The sequence below is a fragment of the Etheostoma spectabile genome, chromosome 22 (genome assembly GCF_008692095.1).
Source record: "Etheostoma spectabile isolate EspeVRDwgs_2016 chromosome 22, UIUC_Espe_1.0, whole genome shotgun sequence".
NCBI classification, from domain to species: domain Eukaryota; kingdom Metazoa; phylum Chordata; class Actinopteri; order Perciformes; family Percidae; genus Etheostoma; species Etheostoma spectabile.
In genome coordinates, this window is record NC_045754.1 from 20,806,042 (window position 1) to 20,816,915 (window position 10,874).

The following is a 10,874-nucleotide window of genomic DNA, read 5'->3' on the forward strand; positions in this document are numbered from 1 at the left end:
CTCCCTAAAGAGGAAATCACCCCCTTGTTGAAAGGAAATTGTATTGTTACAGATGCGTTGGCCTGCATACTAAACTACCTCCATCGTGCCATACTTGTAAATAACAACCATTCCCTGCCTGTCAGCTCCTTTGCATCGCACATTGCAAAAGCTCTCTAGTTATCTTAAACAGACGGACCGCAGGTTAGACGCTCCTGTACTAATTGATTCAAGCCATGCAGTGAGAGAAAGAAAGAGAGACGTTTTTGGGCGAATAATGACGTAAAAGACAGAAGCATATGTGGTCTTTAGATTTATGTGCAGCAAAAAAAAGAAGAGAAAAACTGGCGCTCTGTTTTTCGCCTGTCAGGAAATTGCTGATAGCTAATGATAAAGGGATGCTGGGGGAAATGCATGTGTGTTTTTATATGTATATGAGGTGGGGATTGTTTGAAGAAAAAAAAAAAGTGAGGCACTTTGCATGGGATTGATGCACAGCACTCCGCAGTGCCAGCAGGAGCAATACAATGTGGTTGTAAAAGCCATGTCTCAGCCCTTTGTGTAGTGTTGTACAATGGCAGCCTAGTACTTCTGAGAATGGGTGACTGTTGCAAATGGGATTCACAGCAGAAGCTGCACTCTTAGCAAAACAAATCTAAAATGAACACAAGCCAATATTTGTGTTACATTTCGCCCGTATTATTTTTTCAATCATAAATCACACTACCTCCAACCGTCATGTCCGTGTTGGATACCTTACCCCGTGAACAGCAGAAGGGCATCCTGTCCGTTATGTTGACTTTGTTTCCTCGACTTTGGCCGACCCTGCAGCATCCTGGCTGCCCAGGAAGCAGGGGGCCTTGTAAATCAGATTAAGATACTGTGTGAAACACTGGTTCATTCCATAATGCTGTATCGACATTGGCAGCTGCCAATACAATTCATGACATCCACATCATTATCCCGAGTGGAATGAACAGCCCTGTCAACTCGCACAGATGGGGTGGAGGGAGCTAAAGGCTGAAGGAGTAAAAAAAAAAAAAAAAAAAAAAAAAATCACCCAAAGTCATGTGTACACATAAATATATTTCATTCAGATACATGGTTCATATTCAGTCAGGTCTTAGAGCTCATAATTAATGCACCTCATTGGTCTTGATTTGCGGCTTAACCTCCACATGGGCAAAGGAAAGGGCAACAGTGCTGTGATATACAGTATATTCCAAGCTAATGCCATTTCCAGACTTGTGTCACCCTGAGAGAGGAGGCGAGTTCATGCCTGACCACGTCTCCTTTAACCCCGGGCTCGGGATCTGTGGAATAGTTTTACATATCTAGTCGACCTGTCCATCTGACATGACCCCGGGGCACGGGCAAGCTTAACCAAATCTCACACAGCCTGGCTGAAAAATGACTCTCCGGGTAAGGTGGCCTGGAAATATTTTTTTTCCCCCCTTTACTCCCTACCCAGGTGAATTCCATGGATTTTAAAAGGACGCTTTGAATTCAGCGTAGGCTCTGCTGAGAACAATCAAGGAACATGGCTGGCTGATTATGCACGGTCGGTGTGGGGGAAATTCTCATTCATGTATGCATCTCAGCATGTGAAGTTTTTCATATTCATCTTATGAATCTGCTGCTCCTTTCAAGACAGACTTCTGAGGAAAGTCACAGAGGTACAGACCCCCAATATATATCCATAACATATTGCCTCATGTACTGTATGTCGCTGCACTGTATTTCATTTCTTTTTCATGTGTTACATGCGCAACCATGTTTGCATAACTGCAGGTAGCATCTGAAAACAGCAGGAAATTATTGGGAGTCCTCTTAAACAGAATGAAACAGTGGTCAAATTGATCAGTGACCTTTACTTCACTTGTGTTTTTCAAAATAAGAGACCGTATTTCTTATCAACTCGGTTGCAGAAGATTGCGTGCTGATACCTGCTTAATTTAAGCGGGAAGAAGAGCCCTCTCTGTGTCGTAAATCAATAACCCTTTGTGCCATAAAGCATCCGAGTAGATTTTCCTTCAGATCCAACTTTGGTGCATTGTGATACACAACGTAGAGGTTACACTAGTCAATATCAGCCGGATTTCACTCTTTTCTTGGCGGATTTCCGTTACCTTTCACTTTCTTTGTGTTGGAATGTGGATTTATGACAACTATTGTTAATGATGTGTGCAGGTTAAATCCATAGACAGTTAAAGAAATGGACCAACAGATCCCGTTGCCCTAGACGGAGACCAGTGAAGTCTATTAGAAGCTCTTTTCCAGTGATGGCTGAGCGTCACTGCGCAGCCTCCAACTGAGCATGAAGACATAGATGTGACGTGAGCAACCTGTCTGAAAGTTGTAAGTCTTCTGGTAGCTGTGCAAGAGAAATCTCTATCATTCCCAATCGGCAGAGACGGAAATGTAGGTATATGTGAGATAACATAGACACAGGCTAATTACTGCTAACTAACATGCTAGTTAACATTAGTAATTACACCTAAACAACTAATGGAAGTCCAAACTGTCTGCAAGCTTCTCTTGACAATACGGTGATTTGTCGACTATGCGACAGCAAATTGCGTGGTTATTTTTATAAAAACATCGGGTACGGAGCCAAAACATGGGATACAAGGTAATGGAGCCTTTTATACATGGTTGTGTTTCTTTAGAAATGAACAATGGACAACTTAAGTTTTTAAACAATGCACAATGATTCGCTGCCAAAATGAATGGCAGTCAATGGAGTGCTAACGGCAGCTGAGTGCTTTTAGCATTTACGTGGCGCCATAGGAGCTACGCTTCGGGGACGCCCGCTTACCCCCTTGGGTAAATCCAGACAGCTAGCTAGACTGATCTGTCCAATCTCTCTCCAAGGTCTCAGTTCCCCCCCCCCCACTTGTAGATGGACTCATCCATTCCACAGATGTGCCTAATGAGGGGGGGTGTTGTCCCCAAACTGGATCATTATGCTTCTCGATCATTGCTGTTGGGTTTCTTTCCTTTAGGGGTCGGAGACGATAGCGGCTCTGGCAGCTCCAGTGGACATATCTTATTTGTCTTTGTGCGTGGTGTTGTAGTGATGATGAATTTTGTTTCAAGGCACTAAGATTTGCCTTTGAATATCATAAAAATATAATCTGTTTCCCATCTTGTCTGGAAGACTGAATTTTCTTGGTCAAGTTTTCTATTGTGGCTGCTCATGTCTCTCTTTGCCGTGTATCGAGGTTTTCCGGGGGCAAGACAGGGGTGAGACCCGCAGTTGCTTGGCAACATTCTTGCAGTTTGAGGGAGCACCCTCTAACAGTGAACAGTATAGTTACAATTGGAATGGGGTCAAAAGGTCCCGCATGCTTCCAATGCCGGTGAAACCAACAATTTATTGACATTTGGAAATGGATTTGCGGGCCGCACTGAGAGGACAAGGGCCGCCAGTATCGCTGGTTTAGGGTCTGTTCAGGTCAACCACATTTTGGATCTGGTCTTAATGGTGCTGTCCGGGACTTAGCCAAAACATTTGAACATCAATAACTTCTCAGTCCCTCCCCCCTTTCTGCTAAAGCCCCAAACGGTCTCCACTCCCTCCACAAGGGATAATTAATGTGGGTGCATGAGCAGTGAATGACACGGAGATAGACCGGCCTTGATTGGTGCATCTGAACAGGGAGTGGTGGATTTTTGAAAATCGCACCAAAGGCTGTAGGTGGAGCCAGATTTTTTTTTAACTACAAGTTTTATGTAGTTCTACTGAAACATAAGGTCAGTTTCAGCAAATATTGTAGAAAGTTAGTTTTCTAAGTCTTACCTGCATCTTTAATTATCAGATTAGGTACAACTGTGCCCAGGTCTTCACCAGGATCTGGTCTCTTTTGTTTGAAAATCGGTTTATACACATAGGTTTTGGGTAGGAATTCCATTGTTTTTTTTGGACACGAGCCAATATTTTGATAAATCCTCACAATTGGTCTGAAACTAGTCCACAACAAATTCACCATTTATTTTTGTTTGAGAATGTTTGCTAAAAACTACAGTGCCAAGTGTTTTAGGCCAAACATTAAAACACTGTTTTTAAGATTTGTGTTTTCTGTCAGAACTATTGTGCTTTGCCACTGCAGAGCATACGATATCATCCAAAGATAGAGTCCCATAAGAGGAAGTTGTTCTGAGATCATGAACAAGTCCAGCAGTTGCCTTCCTCTGGCTGCACTGATGCAATACACTCTGTAATTGGGAGGTCAGAAGTTAATGAAATTCCTGTGTTCAGTTAAATGGTCATTTAGGCAATATACTGTGCTCCATATAAACCAGCCATAAATCATCCTAATTCAATAAATGTAGGAATAATGATGAGATGTCCGGCAAAGACATATACTCACAGACCTCATTCCACTTTAATGGTCACAGTGTAAAACAGAAAGACGTCAGATAGCATTTAAACGGAGATGCATCACAGACAATTGGGTCAAATCCTACCTGAGGATTGGGCTCCAGGTCACATCCCTTTCCTTTTTTAGAGGCATTTTTTATTTTGTTTTCTTTGTGGAACAATCAGATTATTCACACAGACGCTCTTTTGGCAAACATGGTTTTTTTTTTTTCTGAGAATTCAACTCATTTTTTATCAAAATTTGCCAAATTGGACAATAGCAGGCATTAGCCAAGATATATATATTTTACAAGCAATGCTTTGCTTTCAGTAGGAGGCACAATGAAGTGTGAAGGAGAAAATCTGGTTTTACAAATCTTTAGTGACTGAATGGAATCTGTTCTGGGAAATTTATAGCCTTTTCAAATGATCTCTACACCTAACCAGCAGGGGCCTTTTTTAGTTCAGCTGTACAATTCTGCACAAATAAGAAAGGTTTCTGAACAACAGACTCCAGCTGATTGAGCTCAAAAAGGGAATAAATGAAGGCCAATACCTTAACACTGGAAATATCTTTGATATGCAATTGGATCTTTGCCACAGGTTTGTATAATTATAGTCCAACCACAAGGTGCACAGATCCACTGGCATCTTTTTCTATGCTTCTGCCTTGACTTTCAAATAGTTCCATTATAATCTAGTGCCCCCTAAAGGATCTAGAGCTTTGGTGCCTCTGCGACGGCTCCTGACATGTGAATTTCATAACCAGAAAGAAGTGAGTTTTGGTATAAACTGGTTAGTTCTTTGGAGAGAGAGTGTGTGTGTCCATCTGAAGCAGACAGCCTTCCGCTCTTTTCTGACGTCACAAAAAAGCCCATTTGGCAGAACTAACAATGAGAGTCACGATTTCAAGCGGAGCTGCTGGGGAACATCCAACATGCGGACAAATCAATGAAATCCATTTGACTTTCAAGCCTCAAAATGCCAAAATACCATGGAGTACAAAAAAAAGCGGCATTTCTCAGTGCCCTATCAAAAAACCTTTCATACTTTGTGGCATTTCCCGGCAATTTCCTACACTATGTAAATGTCTTCCAGCAATCTGATTTGAACAAATGTCATTCATGAGTTAAACAACGACTGGTCAGACGTTTTTATTTGTTTTCCCTTCTTATCTCGTCTCACTAAGAGCAATCTGTAATGGTTAAATGAGCCCCGGGGACAGATGTAGGGGAGGAATATTTGAATATTTCCTAAAGAAAGAGCAGCTTTTTTCAGCGTCAGTGTACAACAAAAACACACACTTATGATCAAATGTGAATGTTCATATGTTTATTGTGCAATATATAAGGTATTGATCCCAGCATGATTTAATGTGAAATCTGCAATCTGGGACTGAAGTGCAATGTAAGGGGGAGGATGTGCAGTTTCTTCTCTGAGTGTGGGGGAAGGTACGGGGGTCTTGTGTGAGGTTTATCAAATGTTTAATGAATGCATTTAGATGAGATAATGTATTCTTATGTTTCATGCATGTTTACAGGCAACTGTGGATCAGTGGTAGAGAGGTCGCCTGCCAATCGGTGTGTAAATGTGTGTGAGTGTGTATCTGGTGAGCAGGTGGCCCCTTGACCCGCAGCCTTGGCCACAGTGTGTGAATGTGTGTGTATGGTGAATGGTTTCTGTACCATGTAAAAGCGCTTTGAAGTGTTGTTAAGACTAAAAAAGCGCTAATAAGAACAGTCCATTTACATTTACTGTATGTTTATGTGCGATTTGCACATAAATATACAGTTTATTATAACTGTATATCCTATAGGAGACAATAAATTCTTATTTTATGTTAGATATTACGCACAGTCTACATAGCATATCATTATCCCTGCATATTGTCCCACTAAACTAATAAAAATCCTGCACGGTGTACAGCTCACTTTTGTAACAACGGCCTTTAAGAGGAACCATTGTAAAAAAAAAATCAAAGCTGGGACTCCTAGCAGCATGTGGCCCACTCTACTCCAGTACAACCTGCTTGTCTGCTTGTAAGACTGGCTGGGGCACATCACTTCAGCAGGGCTGATATCTGAGGCTGTCCAGGAGGGGCAGAAGGGAAGGGGTTTCAGAGAGAACGGAGAAAAGATCCAGTCCTCTGTTCCCCTGCAAGAGCAATGGGGAAGTCATTGTCCAGCAATGCACCAAATTCTGCTGGTGAAACATATTCTTTGCGGTCAGACCTCTAAGCCTCAGCGAAACGTCAAATACCCGATCCCACATGGAAACTTTTGGAGCTTCACTGCATACGCTGAATGCCACTGTACTGGCACTGACATGGCTCTTGAGATCTAATTAATTTTCCAAGCCAACACTTGTGCACCACTAACCTTTAAAAAAAATGATGGAATACCCAAGATCTTTTGCTGTACAACATGTCAACAGGGAGAAGAGCCGTCTCAGATCTGTGGGACCTGATTCCTGTCCATTAGACTCATTCATATTACTGCATCAAAATGTTACTCATCGTGATTGACATGTCATAATATGCACCGACTCTTCACTCCACTGTGAGCTTACTGGCTCATGCACTGAGCTTTATTTGACTGACAGTGCCACCTTGTGGGATAGAACAAAACTGTCAAAATACAAATACAAATGTTACGCTTAACATATCTCTTTATCTGTTCAGTTATGTTTAGAAATGATCAGATTCTTAACTCTTAGAGGCATGCATAGGTGATTGGAAACTGCATTCTTCCTTAAGTGGGTTAGAAAGGACCTAGTAGCTTTTGGATGGAAGCATTATCCATACAATATTATTGTGATACTTCCAATTTATTTTTTAAAGGGGCATTCAACTGATTTTACACATAAAGATGAGCTTTATCATTGCTAGGAGCAGTACACAGCCAGTGAACGTAGTTGTATGATGTCTTCTGTAACTCTGAATGGAGGCTTTTAAAAGTCAGAAAATAACCCAGTGATGTCATTTTTTCTTCTTCTTAGTATTTTAAAAGAAAGCAGCTCAACAGTTGAACATTTTTCAAGTACAAAGTGGTTTGGATATTGAAAGACATGCACATACTGTACATAAAACTAATGTAATTGTGCATTTCATTGACCTCAGATCTCGGAAATTGCAACTGGGAATGACGTCCCACTGGAGTAGAATGCATTCCATCTTCAAGTCGGATTTTTCGGGTTATCTTTAGCCAGGTTAGCCATTGTTAGCAATACAAGTTGATAGCATTACGCTGGTTTTGTGCATGCAAACAGCATAACAACATGTCCACAGATAAAGGTTGGACAGCCCTGTGTGCACGACTGATTTAGTGAGACACAAACAAGACAGACGTGCTAATAACTGACTGTTACTACAGCTTTCACAACTGTTGAAGCACAGGGCGGCCATGTTGGATTTTGAGCTCGGGGTACTGCGAGGTTGTCCGAGTGCCCAGCCCGGAAATCCGAAGTCAGGGGGCGGGGTTCCGACTTTGACTTCAGAAAATCCGACTTACGAGTACAAACGGAACGCACTACATGACTCCACCAAGCTGAATTATAGGAAATGTAGGATCCAGTTTTTTTGAGCTTGACTTATATTAAGGACTTAAAGTCAGGATATTTTGGCCTCTGCTGCATTTATTTTGACAACTTTTAATCTGTCTCTCTCGAGTCTAATACTTTACAGAAGTGCAATACTGAATTTATGGAATACTCCTTTAAAACATTCTATTGAGTACAACAAAGGCACTAGAAAATCCTATTATGTTCAATATAGCAATAGCATTATATTTCTTAAAAGGGCTATATTAATGTTGAATGCCCTTCGATGTATGAACTGCTTTCCTAATATGCTAAGTTGTTGACCTTAAATGATAAGTTTAATGTAGTCATGATTACAGAAAACCTTCATCCTCCAAGCTCAACTTGGAGGCAGGAATGTGTGAAATAGCAATTGCATAACCACTGGTGTGTGATGTCGTAATCAGGGAAGTAAAGCGGGTTTTAATATTCAAGCTCATCTAACATTTTCGGTTTCATGTTGGGCAGCGTTCAAAGAGGCATAACATCTTAATTTGTGAGCCTGATGAATGATCTAATTTTACCCTCATACAAGCTAAAAAAAACCTTATGGTCCATATGCCATGATATATGCCTTGCTGGGCTCAGTCAGTCACCAAATCCTGATCTTGTGGGACCATATAAACTCTATGACTGTTTAATTGAATGTGGCAAGCTGAGAGTTTGCTAACTTCTTGTGCTGGCTTGTTGTATGAGATCTGTTTCCATGATTCTTGTTATCCGAGTGCCTGCTATTAGCCAGCTGTAACAGGCCCCGATAATGTTTATGGAAGGCTTCATTGCTTTTGTTGGACAGTTAAACTAGTCTTTGTGGTTTATGAGGTCACGCTGTTTAAAAGAGTCTGGACTGGGTTTCATGGAGCACACAGCTCGATCCACGTGCTTAAACCTCGCTTTATTAACGACACAAACGCATGCACGCTCACTTAAAATCTCTGTCTGTCTCTTTATAGCGAGTCCACTGATCTTCCTCTCGCTAATTAATTTTTATTCACATTCTTAAATTGCTTTATTTTTTACTTTTGTGGACCCAACATTTATGACATCAGACAGACAGCATTATCTTTAATTAGCAAAGATTATGAACATCATAGCCACCATGGGGGGATTAGTTGTAGGAAATGTATCACTTTTACATCTTACAAAAGCTGAAATCTCATCATCTGTGTGAATGTGGGTAGATATATAGTATTCATTTAGTACTGTGCACTGATCAAACAGCTCTTTTATAACATACTGCAACTAAGTTTTTTTGTAGTGTTTTAATAAAATATATGGGAAAAAAACAGTTAAATCCACAGACTAGATGGATAGATAATTCATCCCAAAGGAAATTTTAGGCATTCAGTAGCAAGACAACCATAACACAACACGTACTGTATACATTCACACACACACACACACACACACACACACACACACACACACACACACACCACACACATAGATATACATATACACATACACAAATACACATATACATATCACACATGCATAAGAATAAAAATTAAAATTAAAAATCACTCACAGAAATGCAATGACCATACAAGGTGAGATACTATTGTAGACTGTGTGTAGTGATGATGTGAACAAAGTGAACTTTTGCACAAAGCAAGCTGATCCACTTTTCCATGTTGATAACAGCATTCAAATGAGAGAAAATACTGGGACAAAAAGAAATCAAGGGACATTTACGATAGAGAAAAATGTGAGATTATTTGCAATTAAAACTTGTAATCGTTTGACAGCTCTAGTTTTTGCTCCTACAATCTGAGTTGGATTTTTTGGGTTTTGAGTTAGCTTTAGCATTATCCTTAAGATTTTTTCAATTTCTGATTCACAGCAGTGTTGCAATTAGCTGCTAATAAATATAAAAAGAAGTGTAGAAGTCCATCCAGCAACCAATAGCTGGGGCTAGATGACAGGCAGTGGCAAGATATGACCAGACAGTTGTCAGGGGGCAACAATAGTAACATTATGAGATGGGAGGGGGGGGCACTGAACAAAACTGGAGGCAGTGAAGCAATGGGAGAGGTGGGGAGTGTGTGTGTGTGTGTGTGTGTTGAGGGGGGGGGTTCTTGTTCAGACGGCTATGTCAAGGGGGGCTTACACTAATGATCTCTCAGTATCCCTGTCAGCGGGGCCTGTCTCAGCAGGTGGAGGGAAACATGTCAGCTAGTGAGGCAGCAATCAGGGAGAAGCCAGCAGCTACACACACACTGCTGTCTGACAACCGTCACACGCACAGACTCGCACGAGCCCACAAAAGACGTCTTCATCTAACGATGACAAATCACCTTTGTTACGTGTGCTATATTTTATTAGTACAATTAACCTAAACCCTGCAGACTCCCTGACGTGGAGAGCTTCCCCTGCTCCTCAGGTTGCATCTTTTTGACTTCAGATTAGAACCTCCAGCATCTGGAGGCTGCACTGACAGCCACTAAGAACCCCTCATTAGTAGCAGCGAGAGAGAGAGAGAGAGAGAGAGAGAGAGAGAGAGAGAGAGAGAAACAGAGGCAGACATGGAGAGACAGCAGCACAGCAGCATATTGCAAGGGGGCTCATTTAAATGCATGTGAGGTGTGGCGGTGGGGGCCAAGGGGGTATAGGTTAGTGGTTGTGGAGGGGCGGTTGCAGTAGGGGAGTAAGGCTGCAGGTCGGAGGCCAGGACACCGGCCACTATCTGTCATCACAGTAGCGCAGCGAGTGTGCATGTGTGTGTATTATGCATGTGACAGGCTGTCAGAGCCACTAGTCAGCCAGACTGGGCCCGCCTCGGCATGTCACCAAACACAACACTGTCTCACTGCTGAGGGGTAATTAGTAGGGATGTGGAGTAAGACGAAGGCAGGGAGGGAGAGAGGGGGAGATGGAAATAGAAGGACACATACAGTGGAAGATGTCAAAGCTGGTGGGGAAGACAAGACTATGTGGAGCACGGTTTTAAAGGTGC

The 10,874-nt window shown here is 41.8% G+C and overlaps 1 long non-coding RNA gene across 1 annotated transcript; it reads right to left on the reverse strand.

Moving 5' to 3' along the window:
* Positions 1 to 2,336: 2,336 nt before the first annotated feature.
* LOC116672043 (uncharacterized) lies at positions 2,337 to 7,866 on the reverse strand. Its single transcript, XR_004327451.1, has 3 exons — positions 7,679 to 7,866; positions 6,092 to 6,096; positions 2,337 to 2,346 (listed from the first exon to the last, which is right to left on the reverse strand). It is a non-coding gene; the product is annotated as an uncharacterized LOC116672043 (long non-coding RNA).
* Positions 7,867 to 10,874: the final 3,008 nt, after the last annotated feature.